The following is a 24,146-nucleotide window of genomic DNA, read 5'->3' on the forward strand; positions in this document are numbered from 1 at the left end:
GAGCAGATGTATGGCAAATGTCAACCTCATTGTTTTATATTCACATCTTGCTTTTTATCCAAAACAGTAACACCCACGTTTTTCACCATTATTCCAATGATATTCCTGTTCCAAATAAAATCCATCAAAGGAAGAATATTTGTTCATACTGAGAATAAAATAATTAGTAACAATCTTGGAAGACAATTCCATACGTGTATTAGCAACAGTAACATCATCGAAATAAGAATATCGTCTCCTCAGGTGATTTCCTTGAATGGGCTACTTCTTATTTGAATCTGTTTTGCTGTGTTTGTTTAAGGAATCTGGTAAGAGAAAAATAAATATCTAATCCTGTTTTTATTATATATGTACAAATAGAAAGCACAATTATGCATGACTTTTTTTTTCTTCACTCAACATAATTCAGTGTTTACCAGCACTATGTTAAGTGCTAGAAACACAGTGTAAAGATTTCTTTACAGATTTTTTTTGTTATAATGAGAATGTATGAATTTTGGTAATCATGAAAAAATAAACTATTTCCATTCTGAAAATGACATATCTATATAGGCTAGATGAAGACAAGGAGAAGGGGAAAGAAGTTCTGTTTCCATAAACCAATCAATCGAGGCAACTAGTTCTCTATGAAATCACCTAGTTTGGGTTTAGAGACGTAGGCAAACGAAATGCCATGTGAAGGCAGTTGGCTGAATTGGGAAACAGTAATAACTTGGGGGCAGAAAAATGAGAGGTTCAAGATCCACACGGGCCATTATTTCTGTGACTTTGAACAGTATGTTTAATCACTCGGGCCTTAGGTTTCTTCTCCTAAAATAAAAGGATTAGACTAAATGATCTCGATGGTCCCTGACAATTTGGACATTTTATCATTATTATGAATTATATCAATTGGCTTAAATCATGCAACAAAATCTATGTTAATCGCACGTATGTGTATTAGTCACAAAGACAGTAACAGTACTGAGCCAAAGAGATTATAGAGGTAGACCTTCAACAAAGACTCACACAAATTACTATAAGAAGAAGTTCTTTTGGGACGCCTGGTGGCTCAGTCGGTTAAACGCCTGCCTTCGGCTCAGGTCATGATCCCAGGGTTCTGGGGATCCCAGGGTCCCAGGGTCCCTGCTGAGCAGGGAGCCCGCTTCTCCCCTCCCTCTGTAGCTCCCCCTACTTGTGCTCTCTCTCTCTCTGACAAATAAATAAATAAAATCTTAAAAAAAAAAAGTTTCTTTTTTAAAAACATTAACCTGAGGTGGTTTCTGTTTCCTGAAAACCAGGTGGCCCCTGCCCGTGAATGGATGGATTCGGTGAGGGTGGACGCGAGTTAGGAGAAAAAGGTCACTGCTCAGCTGTGGGAATCAGACTCGGTTTTTAAATCCGCAAGCAAGCAATCCTAAAAGGCAAACTGTGGGAGAAAGAAAAAGTGTAAGGGGCGTGGCAGCTGCGGGAAGGTAGTGGTTCATTTCCAAAGCTTGCTTTTCCATATGGAGAGGCAAACCTGGATCATGGGCTTCATTCAGCATGAGCCAAGCATAATCCACAGAGACCACGTCAGGGGTCACAGGGGCCCCTGAGACTGGAAGGAAAGCGAAGACCCTGCTCCACTAGCAGGAGAGTGGAGGAGGAGAAAGACTCGGGTCCCTCCCTCCTGAGCAAACCTCAGCGCAGGGATGCAGGACTGTCCAGGTGGCAGAGGGGGAGTCAGATCGCAGGAGACTGGGCTCTGCCTTCCGCTTGGACATTAGAGGAAATTCTCCCTCTGGGCACCCCATAAACCACGGGGCAGCCACAGTGGAGTTGAAATGGTGATGGGCGTGTTTCCACAGAAAGGGGCCTGAGATGGCTCCCCACTTCCTCTTGGCCTGTGGGTGGCCTGTACGGGATGTAGAAGTTCCTCAAGACATACTCCCCAGGCAGCTGAGAATGCCGGCTTGTGAGCTTGCGCCAGCGAGCCCGAGATGCCGCCTTGCCAGCGAGGGCTGGAGGGTGGAGCTGACCCCCAAGTTGCAGACATGGAGGTAACGGTGCCCTGCCGCGTCCTGATAGTACCAAGGCCAGCAACTTTCAGCCTTGAATTAACTGACTGGGGAAACAGATTGTTTTAAACTGGAAGAGGCTGTTACTTTTCATTGGCACGTTGAAGATCACCTCCCCCCCCACCATCAGCAGGAGTGGGAGCAAATGAGACCACTTACAGAAATAAAAAAATTTAGCAAATCATTTAAAAAACCCCAGAGCCATGGTGCCTATGTTTCAGCCCTGCCGGGTAAGTATGTCATCATGACTGTGAATCCTATGAAGAAGAAGTCCCTAGTGCTTTGAATACATTAAATCAGGGTATCTACCGACGACTGGCAGGCAGCCCTCCGGGACGGCTTCTAGAAGGAAGTGATATTAGAGCCGGGACCTGAGCGAGAAGTTCGGTAAGCAGGGGAGAGCACCGGGTCTGCGGGAGGATGGCGGGCTGGCCCACGGCGGCGGGAGGGTGAATGGTAGCAGGAGAAGAAGTAGGCAGGACCCAGGGCCCCTGGGCACCTTGCGGCTCCTCTTAACAGTTGGCGAATTCACTTCAACTCAGTTTAATGAATGTGAAACACTTCTCTATTTTGTGGGGGAAAACAACAACAGTAACAAACTGTGTGTGAGCCGTCAGGGCAATAGTGAAACGCTTACATAGTCTGAGAGTAAATCAAGATAGGGACAGCAGGGGCGCCTGGGTGGCTCAGTCATTAAGCGTCTGCCTTTGGCTCAGGTCATGATCCCGGGATCAAGCCCCGCGTCGGGCTCCCTGCTCTGCCAGAAGCCTTCTTCTCCCTCTCCCGCTGTCCCTCTTATGTTCCCTCTCTCGCTGTCTCTCTCTGTCTGTCAAAAAAAAAAAAAAAAAAATCTTGAAAGATAGGGACAGCAGGCCCAGGTCAATGGAGTGGGGCGCTACAGGTCAGGCAGCGGGTCGGAGCCAAGACCACCACAGCTGCTGCCCGCACCTGCTGGATCCTGCAGTGGTCTCAGCTTTCAGGCATTCCTGTGCCCTGCCAATCTCTGCAGACCTCTGCAGGGCTGGCACCGAAGCAGTGCTTCCCTTCTGGAGGGGCTGAGCCACAAGGAAAGGGGCCGAGGAGACAGTGAGAGACAAGAGGATGCGGGCTGTTGGCTAACTCTGGGTATTTCTCGCCCATAACACAGGGGTCTCTCCTGGGCATGCCGTGGCGTCGCTGAGCACTCTCCTGGCTGGGTGATGGTTCCGAATGGTGGTGCGAGCTGACAGAATGGAGCCGGGTGCCTCCGGGAGCCTTCTCCCTTTCCGAAGCCAGTGCTTGCTCTCAGCCCCCAGTGAACTTGCCCGGACCATTGCAGCAATCCTGGAACTGGCAGGTGTTAAAGCCATAGAGCACAGGAGAGCTCCCAGGGAAAGCACATGGAACCAGAAGGGAAGAAGGCAAGACCCAAACCCTGGGGGAAGCAGGGGTGATGGCGGAAGCAGGACTGGTGAGCTCACCAATGGAAAGAGAGGAAAGAAAGAGCTAGGAGGAAAAATCCCCGGAGGATGCCCGGGTTTAAAGGGCATGTGGAGGAAAAGGAACCAGTGAAGGAGTGGTTAGAGAAATAAGAACTAGAATCTGGAGAGTTTCAATTCCCAGAAACTAAGGGAAGGAAGACTCATCTTTCAGAAGGCTCAATCCTGGGACCCTGAGATCATGACCTGAGCCAAAACCAAGAGTCAGACGCTTAACCGGCTGAGCCACCCAGGTGACAGGCCCCCTCACCTCCCTCTTCACAACCCTCAGGCTGCTGCTTATTCAGTGCCTATCCATCTCCCCAGACAAGAAGGTCCATGAGGGCAAGAAATGTTTTTAACTTGCTTATTGTGATTATCACCTACATGGAGACCAGGTCTCATCACCCAATAGAACGAATGTGTGGATAAAGGACTGAATAAGTATTTTCAAATTATGCAGAGTTGAGAAGGCGAAAGGCTATAAATAAGATCTTGGATTTGGCAATTGGACACAAAGGTGACATTTAAGAGAGCAGTTTTATGAACAGGGGTAGCAATAATCCCTATGTCATGTGGTGGTTATGAGAATTACTGAGCTGGTACGTGTCAATGCTGAGGCAATGCTTGGATGTAGTTAAAGCTCAATAAATATTAGATGATGATGATGATGATTCCTTCAGGCTTCATTTTCAGAAGCTGTTCTGGTGAACTAATTCTTGACAGTCACATTGTGTCTAACAGATGGGTTTGCTACCTTTTCAAGATATTCTATGGACATATTGCTTTAAAAACTATAACTACAAAGTGCTATTGCATTAAGTGACTGTAACAGAGCCCAGTGAAAAGCCCTGTCAAATCTACCTGAGGCTTGGGGGCCCAACAGGCTCCCAAAGGACCAGAAGATGGACTGGGATCTCCTTTTCTATTAAGGAGATTCATGGCATGAAGGCAGCTGTAGCCTTGGAAAAGGACTCAGTTCCTACATCTGCCACTGGATTGGTCTGCAAATCTGAAGCAGGAAAGCTGAGAAGTGGGGTGCTTCTGAAGACTGGCTCTGTCAATAGGTTTGGATAAAGAAGATAAGGCTGCAGATGCAAGAGGTTCTTGAAGGCATGGAACACTGGATGGAGACGCAGGTCCCCATCCCACATGTGCCACTAACTCTCTGAACTTGACCAAGTCACTGCACCTGTGTGTGTGTGTGATGAGAGCCCTGCGTGAGCCTCGAGGCTTCTGCAGTAGATTGTTGGCAGAGACGGCCATAGTTTCTTCCATCCTTACATGTTTGTCTCCCTTGCAATGTAAGTTGGCTCCTTCTCCTATCAGGAGGTAGCGTCTGTCTCCCCTCCCCTTGACTCTGGGCTCGCGCTGTGACTTGCTCTGATTAATAGAATGGAGCACAAGGGACACTATGGTTGGGTCTCAGCATTAAGAGGCCCTCAGCGTCTGCTCCTACCCTTTTGAAATGATGTTGCAGCCATGCGAATAAGCCCAGGCTAGTGTCCTTGAGGATGAGAAGGGCTCAGCCAGAGGCCAGTAGCAACCAGCAGACATGGAGTTAGACCATCCAACCCAGTTAAGTCGCCAGATGAACACAGTCATATGAGTGATCCCATGCAAGAGCACAGTGGAACCGCTCCACTGAGCCCAGCCAAAATCGCTGACCCACAGAACTGCGAGCAGATAAAATGGCTATTGCTTTCACCACCTAAGTAGTGCTTTGTTACACAAGACTAGATAGCTGATACAGCCCCTTTTATGGCTGACATTCTAGAAACTGACTTGATTGCTCTGAAAAAGGAATCAGGCTGTATGATCTTTTAGCTGTATGTTAGGGTTTGCTGCTAAGAACTTGAAAGGTTAAGTGACTATTTTGTTTCCTCCCCTGCTCCCCACACCCTTGACCCTGAAGGGCCTTCTCTGTGTGGCACTGTTGCATATAGACCCACTAGAGCTTAAACTCTGTGCCACCTTCCCACCCTGTTAGGACTTGGCTTGGAAGACACTGAGCAAGACAGGAAGTGGCTTGGTGATTCAGTGGTCCTTCCTTCTGAGTCACTGAGCTGTCAGTCCCCCCTCTCTGTGGTTCCATTCATTCGCTCAGTCAATACCTCGTGAGCGGCTGCCTTGTGCCCGGCCCTGTCTGGGAAGGAGGCCCTGAGGGAAGGGCTGGCGCTGGAGTGGATCAGAATGGGTGCTCGCCGGGAGGCACCCACCCGTCTCTCCCTCCTCCTCTGCTTCTCTGTAGCATCTCATGCAAGTACTTTTCTGGGCTACCACAGAAGTGGCCCTGTCCTAAAGGCACAAAGTTGGGGAACTTTTAAGGCCAGTTAGTTCTGAACTTTTTTTTATCATACATATGAAGAGACTAAGGCCTGAGGAGTTAAGGACTGGGGTAGCTTGTGGTAAAATTCGGGCTAGTATTCAGACCTCTTAGCTTAAAATCCAACAGTCTCTTTACTGCACTGAAAGGCGCCCTCCAGGCCTACGTTCTCCTTCCTCCTGATTCCTGAGTTTTCCACTAGTCCTCCTCAGCTTTGTGTTTCTGGCATAAAACTAGTTTCCTCTTCCGGCTCAAGATTCAGACATTACCTGAGGGATCTCTTCTCAGATAAATTGCAGCCATCAATGATAATGGTAATAATTACAACAACAACATAAATTCAAAAAATACTTATTGAGCACCTATTATGTGTCAGGCATTGCCTCTGTTTTGGGGATACAGTGAATAAAACAAGGAATCTACCTCTGGGGAATTTATATTCTTGAGGGAGACAGGGCAGACAATACTCAGGGAAGCCAATAAGAAAATTTGGGGCTGGCGTTACAAAAATGAAATGGGAAAATGTGCTAGAGTGACTGGACTGAGGGTGTATAGACCCCAAAGCCCTCTTTGACCTTATGACCTTTGAGCTGAAATCTGATTGGTGAGGAACCAAGAATTCTTCAGGAAATGAAAAGAGCAAAGGTCCTGAGGTAAACTTACCTTATCTGAGAGCAGAGAGGAGGCATGTGGTCTCTTGGAGGGAGTGGTGAGGGGCGGAGGGAGGCAGAGGCCAGATCATGCAGGGCCCTGGAGGCCACCATATGTGGAGGTGAGAACCCACACGCCTGGGTGGGCACATGGGAGTGTCCTAAGTGATAGGATACAGTTTACATTTTTAAGATCAATCAAAAAATCAGTCTGGCTGCCTGGATGGAGATGGATGTTGAGGGTCAAGAGTGAAATTGGGAGAGGTGGTTCATTGAATGCTTACTATGTGTGGGGTACTTTGTGCATTTTAGCTCTAATCCTCCCAATGCTTCAAAGTAGATCTTATTACACCCATTCTATAGAAGAAGAAACGGAGACTGAAAGTGATAAAGGAACTTGCCCAGGTCGTGGAACCAGGACCATTTGCCTCCATGGTGGGAGCCCTTCCCATGTAGCATATGGCCTTACTAAGCTGGTCAACCTATCCTTGCACTAATAAACTTCTCTGATTATCATTGTATTTTGAAACATGAAATTTTAGAGCTGGAAGCTATAGGTTGGAAGTCCCTTAGAGGCAGGAATCATATCTGATGAATGAATGAATGAGTTCTAGTCATGAGAAGTTTTCTGAACCACCTCCCACCTCAGGCCCACCATTTTCAAGACAGGAGGCTGAGTGTCTTCCCTAAAATCACAAGACAGGGCTGGAAGGAAAGCCTAGGCTGTTGAATACACGGGTCTCTCCACCAAACCACGCTGCCTCCAGTTTATCTGTTTAGAACAGATTTCTTGGTTGAACCCACCATTTTAGCTTGGTAAATCCTCAGGGTCAGGCATGGTGTCTGTCTTGTTCCATGTCAGGTTGGGAGTGTGTGGTGCCTACAGGGAGATTTGACCTGGGGCTTGGAAGTGAGTTTTCTCTTGGAAAATTAAACTAAACAAATTAACTCTACATGTGAGGGGAAGAAAACGGACATCTTCAAGGCCTCCTAGAACAGCCACTTGACTAGAGTTTAATGTCTGAAGAAAGAATGTTCAGTCCAAACATGGTGTGGTCAAGAATGGAGCACAAAGAGAAAGGCCATCTTCGACCTGACTGTCCAGCAGAATGTAGAGTTGGGGCAATGTATTTGGGAAATGGGTGTTTTCTGGTTACCAGAGAGCACCCTCTATGATAAGATATTCACTTCATGGTGCTTTTATTGTGGATCACCAAGCAACAAATTCTCAAATGTTCATTTGGCTTTCTGGTTACCGAGGGGGTTCTCTGGCAGGAGAGACAAGCATTTCAGTCACTCTGAGAAAGGAATGTTCTCTACTATAAGTGAATTCACTTGCAGATATACCAAGAAAATTGTGTCACCAAAAATCTGATCTTCCCTGGGGGTGGGGCCTCTCAAAGTTGAGAAAGGCATAGACCACGACTATTTTTTGAGGTTCTGGGTATATTACAAATTGGACAAATGCTAAAAGATAGTTATAAAACTTGTGGTGTATTTTAATTGTTTGCCTTGAACTAATGTTGGCTTTTTACAAAGAAAACACAGTGCAATAATATTGTGCTAGCAAGATATAAATTAGGGACCCACAAAAATATTAGTGCACTTTAAGCGGTGTAGTTGGAGAATAGGATGGAAATTTAAGGATGTGCGATGAATGCCTTCTATTGATTTTGTCTGGCTGTCTCTGTGACTGCATAAGTAAGATCATTTGGTGATAACATGCGAGCTATGTACGAGGCCTTGTGTGGTAAAGCCCAAGACCAAAGGGCCACACTCAGAAGTATAGACCCACTTTCTCCCCCTGCTAGCTCAGGCTCAGACCATCACCAAGGTGATGCTATCCACAGAGCGCTAGCTAAATCAGCCTTTACCTGGTGAACCCCTGGCCATGTCATGCGCCGCCCCCTTAAAATACCACATGTCCCACCATGAAAAGGATAGCAGCCTGTAACGTACACAAGCGAGTGCTCCTCAGGCAACTTGTTGACTGACCAGCTCATAAGCCAGTGATAAACCAAGCTAGGGCGTTCAAAAGTACCCTTTAAATATTGCATTTGGGGAAGATACCTTCATGACAGAGGTGGGAAGGTGCCTGGGGAGACAGAAGACATATGTGAATTCCAGACTTCCAGCTCTACTACAAAGCTGTCATCATCAAGACAGTATGGTACTGGCACAAAAACAGGCACATAGATCAATGGAACAGAATAGAGAGCCCAGAAATGGACCCTCAACTATATGGTCAACTAATCTTTGACAAAGCAGGAAAGAATGTCCAATGGAAAAAAGACAGTCTCTTCAACAAATGGTGTTGGGAAAATTGGACAGCCACATGCAGAAGAATGAAACTGGACCATTTCCTTACACCACACACAAAAATAGACTCCAAATGGTTGAAAGACCTCAATGTGAGACAGGAGTCCATCAAAATCCTAAAGGAGAACACAGGCAGCAACCTCTTCGACCTCAGCCGCAGCGACTTCTTCCTAGAAACATCGCCAAAGGCAAGGGAAGCAAGGGCAAAAATGAACTATTGGGACTTCATCAAGATAAAAAGTTTTGCAAAGCAAAGGAAACAGTCAACAAAACCAAAAGACAACTGACGGAATGGGAGAAGATATTTGCAAATGACATATCAGATAAAGGGCTAGTATCCAAAATCTATAAAGAACTCATCAAACTCAACACCAAAAGAACAAAGAATCCAATCAAGAAATGGGCAGAAGACATGAACAGACATTTTCCCAAAGAAGACATCCAAATGGCCAACAGACACATGAAAAAGTGTTCAATATCACTCGGCATCAGGGAAATCCAAATCAAAACCTCAATGAGATACCACCTCACACCAGTCAGAATGGCTAAAATTAACAAGTCAGGAAATGACAGATGTTGGCGGGGATGCGGAGAAAGGGGAACCCTCCTACACTGTTGGTGGGAATGCAAGCTGGTGCAGCCACTCTGGAAAACAGTATGGAGGTTCCTCAAAAAGTTGAAAATAGAGCTACCATATGATCCAGCAATTGCACTACTGGGTATTTACCCCAAAGATACAAAAGTAGGGATCCGAAAGGGTACGTGCATCCCGATGTTTATAGCAGCAATGTCCACAACAGCCAAACTGTGGAAAGAGCCAAGATGTCCATCAACAGATGAATGGATAAAGAAGATGTGGTATATATATACAATGGAATATTATGCAGCCATCAAAAGGAGTGAGATCTTGCCATTTGCAACAACATGGATGGAACTGGAGGGTATTATGCTGAGCGAAATAAGTCAAACAGAGAAAGACATGTATCATATGACCTCACTGATATGAGGAATTCTTAATCTCAGGAAACAAACTGAGGGTTGCTGGAGTGGGGGGTGGGGTGGGAGGGATGGGGTGACTGGGTGATGGACAATGGGGAGGGTATGTGCTCTGGTAAGCGCTGTGAACTGTGCAAGACTGTTGAATCTCAGATCTGTACCTCTGAAACAAATAATGCAATATATGTTAAGAAAGAAAAAAAGAAGAAGAAGAATGTAGCAGGAGGGGAAGAATGAAGGGGGGGAAATCGGAGGGGGAGGAGAACCACGAGAGACGATGGACTCTGAAAAACAAACTGAGGGTTCTAGAGGGGAGGGGGGTGGGAGGATGGGTTAGCCTGGTGATGGGTATTGGGGAGGGCACGTTCTGCATGGAGCACTGGGTGTTATGCACAAACAATGAATCATGGAACACTATATCTAAAACTAATGATGTAATGTATGGGGATTAACATAACAATAAAAAAATTAAAAAAAAAAGGAAGACATATGTGAAAGCATGAGGAGATGTTTAGAAGGACACTGACTCACACTCACGCAGCCACATACTTTCCCTTGGCATGATAGCCAATTTTCCTAGTTGCCCTCTCTGGCCTCTGTGATCCTGTCTTCCCATGCTCTGTCCCACCACCACCACCTCTCAATTTTCAGCTTTCTAATCTGTGTGTGTCATACCATTCATGGCTCATAAAATCAAATTGGTGAGCGACAACCAACATTTGCTAAACAAATAGGATAGAAAATATCAGAAACTATCATACAGTAAACATTAGAAAAGAAGTAAAAAAAAAAATTGTTTTCTGAAACCTGTTTCAAGTCCATGTATGTGTGCATTGGGTTCAAATATAAACTTAATTTCCTACTGTAGGTTGGAGTGGAAGTTTTCCATTCGTTGCTCTAGGTGGCAGATGGAAATGCCCCCGTCTTCTCCTGAGCGGATCCTGTGCATGGGCTTCTGAAGCAGAATTGCTTTGAGTTACTGAGATGGGAGGTGAGCTAATGCTAAGAACCATGCAGGACCTTCACAGCATTCAGAGTCTTAGACACTTTCTGCTCCAATGCGCTCAGTTCACGGTTTTCCAGGGGAAGGGGCTGAATCTAAGGAAGGTGGGAAGACAAGTTGGTGCGAGAACCTGCACTTCCAGTGGTTTCTCTGCCTCTCCTTCCTGGGCTCCTTTTCTTTAGGTACTGTGGTCCTCTGTTGTAACACAGCGAAGGTTAGTGGAAAGGGTTTAGATTTTTACCAGAAAACCTGGATTTTAATTGCAGTCACTCATTTACTGTGTGACCTTGAGCTAGATCATTGAATATCTCTACTCCTCGGGTTGTATCAAATATAACACAGGATTCGTGCTATTAGGGGCCGATTGAGTTCATCTATTCAATGGTACTTTCTGGACTGAGGCATTATATACATTTTCTAATAATAATTTTTCCTCCCTGAGTATCCATGGCATTTATTCAACACATATATGTTGCTATGGGGCTGGCTGAAGGGGGATGGATGTAATATTATCAGGTCTCACCCCTTGTTAAGAGTATTTACTGACATTTTCCAGGGAGAAGATGCTACTCCCCTTCATTTCACTCTAGCCTCGATCCTCAGAACCCTCACAGGGCCCTACAGAAGTGGATTAATTTAAAGCTAGTTCAATAGCGTGACATCACCCAGCTTCCTTTACCTTCAAACCATGGTGCCTGCTTCCGGACAGCAGCCTGCTGAATGGCGTTTTTCTTCTCCTCCATCTTTGGATTATGTTCAGAGCCTTGTCAACTTGTGGGGACGCATGAGGCCCCTGGGACCAAGGATGCCTCATTGATGACATTGTTTAACCTTTGCCTGCTTCTGTGGCAACTCAGCCCTGCAAACACAGTATACTCCAGCTACTGCTCAGAGTTCCAAGAGTGGTGTCGTGCATGAGCTGGGCGGGTAAACCCCCAGCCCAATAAATACCACCTCTGTTCCAGGTCCCATTTCAGAAACAACTCAGAGAGACACTGGAGCCAGTTGGATGGAGAACCAAATGACAGTCTTACCACTGAAAAAGCTAAACTGGAGGATGAACCTTCCATGAACGGGCACAACTGGCTAGATGTTGTTTCATTCCCAGATTAAACTTACCTACCTGGGCCAAGCTGGAAAACTGCAGGCCTCCCCCAGCATGGAGAACAGAGACTGTATGTTCCTGGGACAAGCAGGATCCCAAGAGGAGGAAGGAAGGAGCTGGGCCAAGTATTCCTGGTTTTTCTCCTACACTTGCCAGTGTGACACCTTCCGTCTCTCTTTCCTACTGGACATGAGGGACTCAGGGTGTCCCACAGGGATCTTAGGAGCATGTTTGCCCATGTTCTTTATTCTCTGGCTCCCTTGTTCAGGGGCTTCCTCACGACGGCAAAGAGTACCAGGTTCAATGCCAATGTGGGGAAAATGCCCTCTCCCCGTCTCTGTGCTGGGCCGCAACAGGAGCAGGTGCTTGGTTTCAGAATATCCTGAAGTTTCACGTGAAACAATTCCATTTATTCTGATTTGGTATCCAAACCCTCGCAGGGCTCCAGCCTCGCTAGACAAAGCCTATCAACCCATGCAACCGGCCCCTCGAGAAGGGATTGGATCATTGTTCTTGGCCCAGGAGCTTCTACATGCTCTGAAGACTCCTATTCTACTATTATCTCTGGCAAGCCTAGTTGTGGCCCCAGGCCTTCCTTGGCTGCTCTCAAATTACTATTCTCTTTTGAGTTTCAGGGATTTTTAAAAAGTGATAATCAACCTCTTAGCTTTTTCTACCATTAAGGAGTTAGTTTTGAAACCCCCTGAATAGCCGCTTACCTATCTTGATCATTACTGCACAGCATGACGTCCTACCCACCGGGTGGTCCCTTCCTGGGCCTCCTCTGTCCAATGCTGCCTAAGAAGGACTACAGCTTCCTACCAAGGCTTGTGCAACACCTCGGATCCAAACAAGAGATCAAATACCCTGTGTTCTCAATCGACACATTTAAAATCCAAAGCAGTTGCTTATACAGGAATGCTGGGTATCACTGAACAAGAAAAGGCCCAAGACTATTTGCATCTTTCTGGACATCACATTTCTATCATGCAGGAAGCGATTTTGACTAGCAGCAGGTCAGAACCGTGTCTCGCTCTACTCATCCTGGAAATTACAGCAGTAACTCACAGTTTGTGGAGTTGTGACACCCGAACGCTGTGTTTTATTCTCCCTTCCTCTCTACTGCTACAATGGAAATTTGGGGTGAGTATGGAGGTTACAGGGTTAAGGAATTTCAATCAGTTTTGAAATTAAAAAAATCTGAGGCTTGGAATCCATTTTAATGCCCTCCCAAAGTCATTGATTGTTTTCCCTTCTGATGATGGTTCACATCTCAATCAGTACTGTCCAACATCACTTACAAAATTTTATGGTATATCATTCCTTTTATTATCAGTAAATTGAGTGATCCAACCAAAATATTATTACTGATGAATTGATTGATTCAACAACAACAACAATTTAGCATGTTTTGGCAGGCATTGGCGATCTAGAGATGGAATGTTGGGTGGGGGGTACAACAGTCATATGAATAATGCTAAGCCATAAAGTTCAAACACTATGCTCTGGGGGTTTAGGAGAAATGGCCCATGTACTTCATCTGGTGGGTCTTGGAAGACTTCTCAAAGGAGATAGGGTTTGAGCTCACTGCAAAGGATGAGGAAAACATTTACAAGGGTTTCATGGGGAGAGAGGATGCCTGGGTGGAGAAATATGGATCCTAGGCTCAACCTTAGACTCTCAGGGGAGCAGGGAGCCTGATGTGGGGCTCGATCCCAGGACCTTGGGACCATGACCTGAGCTGAAGGCAGACGCTTAACCAACTGGGCCACCCAGGCACCCCGTGTTTTCAACAGTTTAAAAATGTAAATTCTTATGATTCATGATAGCCAAGGGGTGGAAGCAACCCGAATGTCCATCAACAGATAATGGTTTTTAAAAAAGTGGTATCTACATACAATGGAATATTATTCAGCCTTGAAAAGGAAGGAAATCCTGTCACATGATACAAATGGCTGAACCTCGAGGACATTATGCTAAGGGAAATAAGCCAGTCACAAAAAGATAAATACTGTATGACTCCACTTATATGAGGTATCTAAAGTAGTCAAATTCATAGAAACAGAATGTAGAATGATGGTTGCCAGGGGCTAGGGCAAAGGCTGTGGGAAGCTATGTTTAATGGATCTACAGTTTCAGTTTTGCATGATGAAAAAGTTTTAGAGATTGGTTACGTAACAACAGGAACACACTGAACACTACCACACTGTGTACTTGGAAATGATTAGGATGGCACAGGAAGACCAAGTAGGAGGCTATAGCAATGATCCATGAGAGAGACAAGGGTGACTTGGATTTCAGTGATAACAGCAGAACTGGTAAGAAGTGATCAAATTTTTTAAATATCTGTTGAAGGTAGAGCTAGCAGAATTTGTGGATGGGTCACACAGATATTCTGAAGGAGAGAAAGAGGAGAATCGAGAATAGCTACAAGGGTTTTGGCTGGGACACATGGATGAATAGAATTGCCACTTACTAAGATGAGAAAGTCTATAAGAGAAGCAGGTTTGGGGGAAGTTTGAGATGATTTTAGGACATGTTACATTAGAAATGCTTATCAGAAATCCAATTGGTGACATAAAATAGGCACTGGATTTACAAGGATGGAGTTAATGGGAGGGGTCCACGCTTAAGTTATCCATTTGAGAGAGCAGCAAGTAGAATGTGCTTAAAAATCATAAGCCTGGATTAACTTAGCAAAAGAGAGCGTATAGACAGAGGAAAGGAAACCCATTACTGCTTCCTAAAGTACTCCACCAAGGGGGAGTCAGGGAAATGGGGAAGGAGAACACAAAAACACTGGGAAGCAGTGGTCAGAGAGAGAGAATGAAAACCAGGTACGTGTGCTGTCTAATGGCAAGTGGAGAAATTATTTCCAGGCTGCTGTTGGCTCAAGGAAGGTGAGGACTGAGAACCGGCTGTTGGCTTAACAACATCAAGGTCACTGAGACATGAATAGGGTAGTGGGTTCAGGAGAGAATTAAAAGGGAGAACATAGTGATGGCATGCATAAACTGCCCTTTCAAAGAGGAGAAATCAAAATAGAGAAGTATCATGAGGGGGAACAAGGTCAAGGTAATTTGTTTTTTTAAGATTGGAAAAATTACATGTTGGCATGCTGATGGGAACTCTCCAGCACAGGGTAGAAACTGACAATGTGGAAGTAAGAAAAGAGTAGCTGGGGCAATGAATTTGAGTAGGTGGAGGTTATACGATGTAGTAGACCAATGAAGGGGTCAGCCCTAAGTAGGAGTGTGGGAAGTTAATCCAAGGGAAGGTAGCATATTTGACTACAAATGCAGGTAGGTAGGTAGGTGGGATTACTTGGGACTTCTCTTCTGATTGTTTTGATTTTTTTCCAGTGAAACGGGATGCAAGGTCATCAACAGGAAGTAGGATGGGATTAGAAGTATTGGAGGCTGAAGGAGCGGAGAAAGCATTAAATACTTGTGAGAGTGGAAGAGTGAGTAAAAACTTATAGCATTGAACAGTTATTGGGTAGGTTATACTAATGTAAAAACATTCATCATCCTTTCCTTGTAGCTCCTCCTTACCATGCTTTCCCTGTAGGGGCATTACGGTCCCATCCCATTGATGTTACGCTTGGCCAGATGACTTTCTTTGACCAATGAAATGTATTAGTGGAAGTGGCATGTACCACTTCAGAAGAGAAAAAAAAGAAAGATTAAGGTGGTAAATGTTATGTTGTTGTTGTTTGTTTGTTTGTTTTTTTACCACAATTAAAACTTTTAAAAGAAGTCAATTCTTCTTCACTCAAAAGTCATACAGAAACAGGCAGCAGACCCTGTGGGCTATAATTTGCCAACCTCGTGCCAATGGGTGGCCAGTCTGAGTGCAAAAAAGATGGTCCAAATCAATGCTTCTCAAATGTCCCCACCGAAAGACCTCTAACAACACAAAAGGAGGAAAGCAGACTCCCACATGGGTCTGCCTACAAGTCTATAAAATTCTTTTAAGTACTCTTTCAAATGAAGTTTATGAATGTCTTTGAATCTTAGCCTATAACACATGTTGTTTTAATGTAAAATTGGCACTCACTGTAAAAATCTGTAAAAACTGATGCTCATGCAAGCTCAAAGAAGGTGAGTGGACCTAGTCAAGTCACATAGTTAGAACAAGTCAGGTAAGGGACTGGATCCCAAAATTCCTGATTGGAAATGTATACTTTCCACCTGAGCGGGCTGTCTTCCCATCAGGCTTTGGCTCTCCATTCCCAGCCCCTCGCCATATTCCTCCACAACTGACGCAGTCTTCAAAGCAGTGATGGCAAACCACTTTTGAGTTTCTTCCAAAATTTATCAATTCATGTTTAATACCATCGATTCATAAGTTTTATATATGATTCGTTCTGCTATATTCTAGAATATTTTAGTTGATATTTTCTAAAACTTATTTTCATCTCTTGCCCTAATTATGCTTCCTCATCCATATTTTATTTTTTTACTTTTCAAAGCATCCCATTCTGTTATACATTGTGAAATGTTAAATTATGAAGGACCTGACAGATTTGCTATTTTTGTATATCCAACATGCATTTTTTCTTGTGGTAGATTGTATTATTTGTTCAGAATTCTCCTTTCCCTCCCTGTCCTTCCCCCAGTCCCACTGACTTTAGACTTGGCCATATGACTTGCTTTCCCCAATGGATTGTGAGTCAAAGTGAGGGGGTGAGAATTCTAAGCAGACGTTTTAAGAGGCCTCATGTGTCTCCACTCACCTCTCTTGAGCTCCTGCCTTTCTAGAGAACCATATGTCTCAAGTCAAATCTGTTCCTTCAGCCCAGGTCCCAGAATGAAAAGATGTGTGAAACAGACCAAAACCCAGCCAACCCAGACCCATTTGTTGTAAGTCACTGAGTCTTGGGGTTGTTTGTCACATTGCAGTATCCCTGCAAAAGCTGACTAATACGTCCCTTCTCCTGGAACCAGGGCTTCTATTTTATTCTGGAGACCCAGCCCTTCTTCACTTTTTATCCATAGGGTTTGGTTAGGCTGGCCCTCCTCCACTGGGCCCCAGCACCCTCCAACACATCACGCTGCTAACGCCATCTCTGTTGAGATCTCAGCTCTTCTTATCAAAGCTGAAAGAGCCAAACACTCTCTTGGCCAGTGGAAATGAATGAGCCTGGGCCTTGTTAGCTGCTCAAAAGGGCTCCTAAAGAATTCCTACTCACAGCCCATGCAGTCTTAACTCCCATTCATTTTACAACAAAAGCATAGAAAGAAGAGTGTGGATCATACAATCCTAAATGCCACACCTCTTGGCTACTTTTTGATAGTGGGCAGGAAAGGGAAAAAAATAGCGGTTGTTATGGCCTGAAAGTTTGTGTCTCCCAAAAGTGAACACTGAAGCCCTAACCCCCAATGTGATGGTATTAGGAGGTGGGGGCTTTGGGAGTTCATTAGGTTTAGATGAAGTCATGAGGGTGAAGCTCCCATGTGGGATTAGTGTCCTTATGAGAAGAGACACCAGAGGGTTTGCTTCCTCCCTCTCTACCCCACTTGTGTGAAAAAAGGCCATGTGGGAACACAGCAAGAGGGGGCCATGCTAGGAAGAGGGTTCTCGCCAAGCACCAAATCCGCAGGCACCTTGATCTTGGACTTCCCATCCTCCAGGACTATGAGAAATAAAGGTCTGTTATTTAAGCTCTTCAGTCTATGGCATTTGTTATAGCAGTCCAAGCTAAGACAGCAGTTTTCCCTGAGAATGCAAAGGACAGACGCTGGAGACACCTAAAAGTAAAAGTTATTCCCTGTGCCAGGAGGAAGAGCAGAGTCAGCTCTGAATTACTCATTCATGTGGAGAGCTGGGAGCAGTGGTGTGCACAATCTCAAACACCAGGAAAACTTAAGAGGCCTTCATTTGACCAGAGAAACCCTAGGGCTGCCCATAAATGTTTCAGGAGTGCTTTAAACAGGGGCGTGCTTCCTCAAAACAATCCAACTGCCTGATGAAGACATGTACACGTTTTTTGTCATACATATTAGGATTCTACAAAGATTTATCGCAAAAAAATACAATGAAAATCATGAAAGCCACTGGTTTAAAATATACTTGTGTTTGGCTTTGGCATATACTTTTTAAAATAAAGCAACATGGTGTTCTCAATTGTGTGTGTGATTTTTTTTCCTCCCAGAGAAGGCTAATAAAGTAAGTTTACATTCTCCCGGTCCACAGATCACTGGATCACACGGGGACACGGAGTGCGCTCTCCCGAGTGACAAGGGAAGCCAGCGAGGGATTACAAGGATAATCCCTAACGTGTAAAATTAGCTGTAGAAAATCAGGGGTTGATAAACAGCTCTTTTCCCCATACATTCTCCTTCTCTGCTCTCCTATCTTGCCCCCACCTCTCAGACCTCACGGTTTCCCACCCTTCTCAGAGATTTGGCAGGCCCCCTCCCACCTCTCAGTGAACTATCCATATCAGCCCGGAAGCAAATGCTGGGAGATGGACTGTCCTACGCCTCAGGTGCTCTGACAGGCACTTAGGGGTGGAGAGCTGGCACAAATTTGAGTAAAATACAATGCCTACCCTTTAGAAACCCACAGTTTAGTAGACGTGAAAGATTCATGAGCAAATAATCTTTAGAAAAAATTGCAAAAATAAGAAACAAAATGTGGGGGCGGGGGGGGGGCGCCTGCGTGGCGCAGTCCGTTCAGCATTTGCCTTCTGTTCAGGTCATGATCCCAGGGTCCTCGGATAGAGCCTCACTTCCCGGCTCTCTGCCGGGGGTGGGGGTGGGATCTGCTTCTCCCTCTCGCTCTGCCTGCTGTGCTCTCTCTCTGTGTCAAATAAATTAATAAAAGAATCTTAAAAAAAAAAACCAAAACAACAAAGTGGGGAATCTGACTTGATTGGTTTGGGTTGTGCGTAGAGACCAGTAGTCTTCAAAACGCTCCCCAGGTGATTCCAAACAGTAAACCCGGCCTGAGAACTGCCCCAGATCTACTGAATCAGATATTCTGGCAGGTGAGGCCCAGGCAACCAGTATTTTAATGCTGGTGCACACTCAAGTTTGAGAACCAGCGGTCCGCCTGGCTAGGGCGTGGAGGCACAGAAATGGAGGGTTCCGGAAGGTGAGCAGTTGGGGTTGGAGCAGAGGTGAGGGTAAGGGGTCCTTCCAAAGGCCCCCTCAGCCTCAGGGCAATTGAGTCCTCCGGTTGGGCCGTCCCCGAGGGACGTCGCGCTGTGTAGTCCTGCCTTGCGACCACAGAGCCTCCTTCTGAAGCCTCAGTCACTCAGCCCCGGGGTGGCTGCTCATTTCCCTCTGGAGCTCCTTAGAAGGCAGGAAAGGTTGGGCCTGCGGTAGGCCATAGTGAATGGCCAGAAAGATCTCTTCCTGGCGAATCCTGGCTTCCAGTTTATGGCTCCTCATTCTTTTCCCCAAAGTGGGCCCCCTACTCTGAGCTCTGGCTTTTTTTTTTTTAATCCCAGACAGGAACTGTGTGCATCCCCAGACAGAAATCGTGCCTCCTTTTCTGCACATCCAACATCTCATCCTAAGCAGTCACGTCCCCACCCACGATAAAAGCAGCTCTGTGCCTAGAGCCACCTAACGCTGCACCCCACTCCCCGTGCCCCACTGCCCCACAACTCAGCCATTCCAGCTAACAGAAAACAGCCAGTCTAGCGGCCTCCCCGCTTCGGGCCTTCCCTCCCAGGCCAACTGGGCAAGGCGCGACCCCACTGCAGTGCCCGGCGCAGGGACCCTGCGGGCAGAGGAGGGATCCCCGGGTCCGCCGCCGCCCGGGGTCGCCACGGGCGCCCCGGGTTGGGGTGGGGGTGGGGGCTGCCGCTTCTCTGGGTTTCTGGCCGAGCAGTTCCCCCCCACCCCCGCCTTGGGGAGGGGCTGCGGCCGCCCGGAGTCGCAGAGGGTCGGGAGGCTCCTCCCCTGGGGTGGCCGAGCAGGAAGCGGGGCGCGCGGCGGGCGGGGGCGCGGCGCGGTGCGGGGCGAGCGCGCGGGGCGCCGGCGGCGGAGTATGCGCGGGCCTCGGCGGCCAGCCCCGGCGCACAGCCGCGGCCGGGGCGCGCGGCGCGGGGCGGAAAAGCCTGTTTACACAGACTGCACACCGCCTGGGGAATAATGCAGTAAAGGAAGTGAGCCGGCTCGGCCTGACTGCTCCAACTTCCTGCTCTCACACACACACCAGAGGAAAAAAAAAAGAGGAGCGAGAGAAAGAAAAAAAAGGGGGGAAAAATCAGGATCTCATTACAAGAGCAACAGACCGTCTGCAGACGCCTGTCAGCATGGAAAGTCGGGGGCTTTCGCCCGGTTCCTCCTAGAAATTCCCCCGAAGAAGGATCTTGAAAGCTCCCCCACATCTGGGTAGGTAGCAGGGTTTCTGCCTGTTGCTCGGACAGTTGCAAAGTTTCGTCGGGGTGCTTTTTCTTTCTTTTCTTTGGCTTGGTGGGGGTGGGGCTGGTGGGCGCCGCGGGGTGGGCTGCGGCCCTGGGGAGGGGGCGCCGCCGGGATGCTCCAACGCTCGCGCCGCCGGCCCCGCTGGAGCTCCGCGCCGCGTCCGACCCTGCGCCGGCGGCACCCTGCCCTGGGGCTGCGCTGCAGCTCGGAGGAGGGGGCGCGCGGGGTGGGGGTGGGGGGGAGGAGGGCACGGTGAGACTTAGGGTCCCTGGGAGGGACGGCGACGGGGCAGGCTGCGTGCCTGGATGCTGGACCACCGCCGACCTTCCAGCTGGGGCCGGGACTCCCCTGGGGTGGCAGTGGGCACCGATGCTCCGATTCGGGGAGAGGACGAGGGTGGAGGGGGAAGCCGAGGGCGTGGGGAGCGAAGACGCGGGGCTGGGGGCCGCGTCCCTTCTCGTTCGGCAGGTGACCCCCCACCCCCACCCCCGCCCGGGTCATCGCCCCCAGGCGCACGCCCAGGTGGACCTTTAAAAGGCAGCAGAGTCCTTACTGGACACGATTTTGGCGAAGGACCGGGCAGCAGACGGTCTTGGAGCCCCCAGCTCTTAAGGAAGGGGCTCTTCAGCTTGCAACTGAATGTTGGCCTGTAATGCTACTGTAACTTTTGGGAGGAGGAATTAAAATTTTGGAGAGTTAAAAAAGACAAATAAGAGGTCTCGGTTTTGTTATAGTTTTCTGAACCGAATCATCCTGAGGACAAGCTGCATTTAGGTGGCGGGTGGGGGTGGGAGTAAGAAATGTTATTTCAGAAACTGCAAAAGGGGCTTTTTAGAAAAAAAAAAAAAAAAAACGAGTGTCGGGAGAGTTTCTGGCTTGTCTGGAAACGGCAAGACTAATTGCCATGCGCTTCCGCTTTGAAACTGGCAGCAGACAGCGTCTTGAAAATGACTCACTGGAGGAGCTCACAAAGAAACTGGTTTGCTCCTTCTCAGGTTTATGTATTTGTGCCTTTTACAGTTTCCTTTGTAGTGTTCGAGGGGTCCCCCGCCCCTTCCCCGCCGGCCCCCTCCTACCCTCCCGCTTTTGGAAGCCCCTGGCCAGTCTTTAACTACCCCCAGCACCCCAGCCGGAGGGGGGCTGGGGGAGGCTGAGTTGTTGTTGGAGTTGGCTGGGGAGAGGGTTACAGGGATTCTGCTGCTGCAGGGGGAAAAAGTGCCCTGAATTTTCCACTGGCTGCTGCAGGAAGAGAGAGCCCCTTTAGTCACTGCTAAGTAATGTCTGCACACACACCAACTAATCTCATTAGGAGTTTCCGCTGCTCGGCACAGGAGGGGTTTTGTGCAACCACTGTCAGCCCCGGGGGGGAGGGGGGGCGGTGGTGCGCTGCAGAGGGACACAAGTCACCGCTTTATTTACTTAGAGGTGCAGCTGCCCGACAACCTTTTTCAGGGCAGTATCTTGAAAACTTTAAAGTCACTTGGGCCATTTTGGATTTCGGACTTACAGGTTTTTCTTTCCTGGTTGTGCGTACGGTGTGTGTGTGCGTGTGAAGTTTCTATTGCCCAAGCAGCTCAGACACCCCCATCCTCTCTCATCTGTGCTTGTGTCTTTGTTGGAGGGGGCCCGGGGGGTGAGGGAGCCAGAGGAGGTGAGAAACTAAAGCGTGTTCCAGGCATCTATTCATGAGCTCAAATCGATTTCTGAGCCTTATTGCTTTATTGCCAAACAAAATACCCTCTGATCTCTCTCCCTTTTTCTCTGTCTGTGGCACACATTTATTTGGGATAGGTCAGTTATGAGTTTCAATTTATGGGGATTATAAAATTACAAATTGTGTTAGGAGGGCATGTGGGTCAGACAGTGAAGAAGACTGTCCATAAGTGTTTTTAGAGTTTCCAGTAATGATCCTGCCTACAAAAACCCTGATGGTCTTTCTATGCCAAATATAGCAAAGGCCTTATGGCCTTACCCTCCCCCCCTTTTCTGAACCTTTAAATGTTGGAAATGTGTAGAGTTGCTTAAAAGGGTAAGGAATTTTAAGGAACCTGATTGGAACTGTGGGGTTCCTTTATTGACAAGGACATGCTGTTTGAGGACATACTCTTTTTTTTTTTTAAGATTTTATTTATTTGAGAGAGAGAGTGAGTGAGCATGAGCAGGGGGGAAGGGCAGAGGGAGAAGCAGACTCCTCGCTGAGCAGGGAGCCTGATGCCCGGCTTGATCCCAGGACCCTGAGATCATGACCTGAGTTGAATGCAGACGCTTAACCGACTGAGCTACCTAGGCTCCCCAAGGACATACTCCTGAGGGGTTTTGAGGTGTTGGTATTTCTCTTCTGGTGGCAAAGCATGTCCTAAAAACAGCCCACCCAGGGTGTGAGTCAGTGGACGTGAGTACAGGATGTCCCTAACACAGCTTGGCACAGAGTAGATGCTCAATAAGTTGTTGCATTGAAAGCTGTGGGTAGGATCACAGCACTTATAACAAATAGATAAGAAAAAAAAACTTTCCAGATTGCAGGAGAGGCCCCTTTGAGTGAACTACAAACCAGTTTGGATAAACAGACTTTGGGGAGTAATTTTGTCCCCCAGGTCACATTTGGTAATATCTGGAGACATTTGGTTGTCATAACCAGAGGGGGTGCTCTTGGCATCTAGTCCGTAGAGAGTTAGGCATGCAGCTACACATCCAACAAGGTACAGAACAGCCCCGCCCCAATAATTTTCCAGCCCCAAATGTCAGTTGTGCCCACAGTGAGAAACTCTTATTTACATTAACGATGATGATGACTCTTTTACCTGTATCCATTCAATGAACAGGACATTTACAAATTGTCAGTTGCACTTTTCTGCCACATATGTAACACTGTGCATGAATTTTCTCCCCTCGGTCTCTCTTCTTGGTCAGTAATATGCCATAGAATGACATTTAAATGATGAATTGTGATGGTTTACCTTTTTGAGCTGAATTAGACTCTCTCTGAACCTCACTTACTTGGTACTAATGCTTTTCAGACTAGAATATCAATCGTCCAGATACAGGAGAGCAGTGATTTTTTTTTTTTAACCCCATTTGAATTTTGAAGTTTCTTAAAACATTTATTAAAGATCTCCTCTTCTTATTTAAAAAAATTAATAATTTAAAACTGCTAATATACAGTAAATGTAACTCTGAGATCATATTTTGAAATTTATATTTGTAGTAACTTTTTGGAACTTGAATCTTTTCCTGAAATTGGTTTTAAAGTCCTTCCAGTCAGTGCATATAAATCAAAATATTCCTTTCTTAGTTGTCAGATACTGGGTTTTGTGTGCTTTGTGCTACCCAGTTGTGTTTATACATCTATCTGATTCAAAACACCAATGTTGCAAAACATTACCTATTGACAAACCCAAAACTAAAAAAAAAATTATCCAAGGATGTGACTTCCTGGAGTAGAGTCCTTTTCTTTGGGGGGGGTGGGGGGCTGATGGTGAATTACTGCTTCTGAATTAATGGCTTTGCTCCTTTCCAGTCCTAGAGAATGATTCAGCCACCTCCCTGTCCCCCAGAACTGGGGTTCCTCATTAAACTTTAAAAGCAGTGGGTTCTCTGTCTGTTTTGGCTGCACCCTGGGTGCAGGCAGCTGGCTTCTGCGCCTTCCTAAGGGCCTGCTCCCACCTACCCACCTACCTACACACACACACACACACACTACACACACCACACACACACCACACACACACCACACACACACTACACACACACCACACACTACACACACACACACTACACACACTACACACACACCACACACACTACACACACACACACCACACACACACCACACACCACACACACACACCACACACACCACACACACAC

General features: G+C 46.9%; 1 protein-coding gene across 2 annotated transcripts in view; it reads left to right on the forward strand.

Annotated features, from left to right (window-relative positions):
- Positions 1-19,869: 19,869 nt before the first annotated feature.
- Positions 19,870-24,146, forward strand: part of ELK3 (ETS transcription factor ELK3) — a 70,931-nt gene continuing 66,654 nt past the window's right edge. The window contains exon 1 of one of the 2 annotated variants that reach the window (XR_013449317.1): positions 19,870-20,246. The gene's annotated coding sequence lies outside the window, so the exon portion shown is untranslated. The remainder of the gene's footprint in view (positions 20,247-24,146) is intronic. The other variant, XM_036085858.2, reaches the window with a different exon arrangement.

The sequence above is a fragment of the Halichoerus grypus genome, chromosome 6 (assembly GCF_964656455.1).
Source record: "Halichoerus grypus chromosome 6, mHalGry1.hap1.1, whole genome shotgun sequence".
Lineage (NCBI taxonomy): Eukaryota > Metazoa > Chordata > Mammalia > Carnivora > Phocidae > Halichoerus > Halichoerus grypus.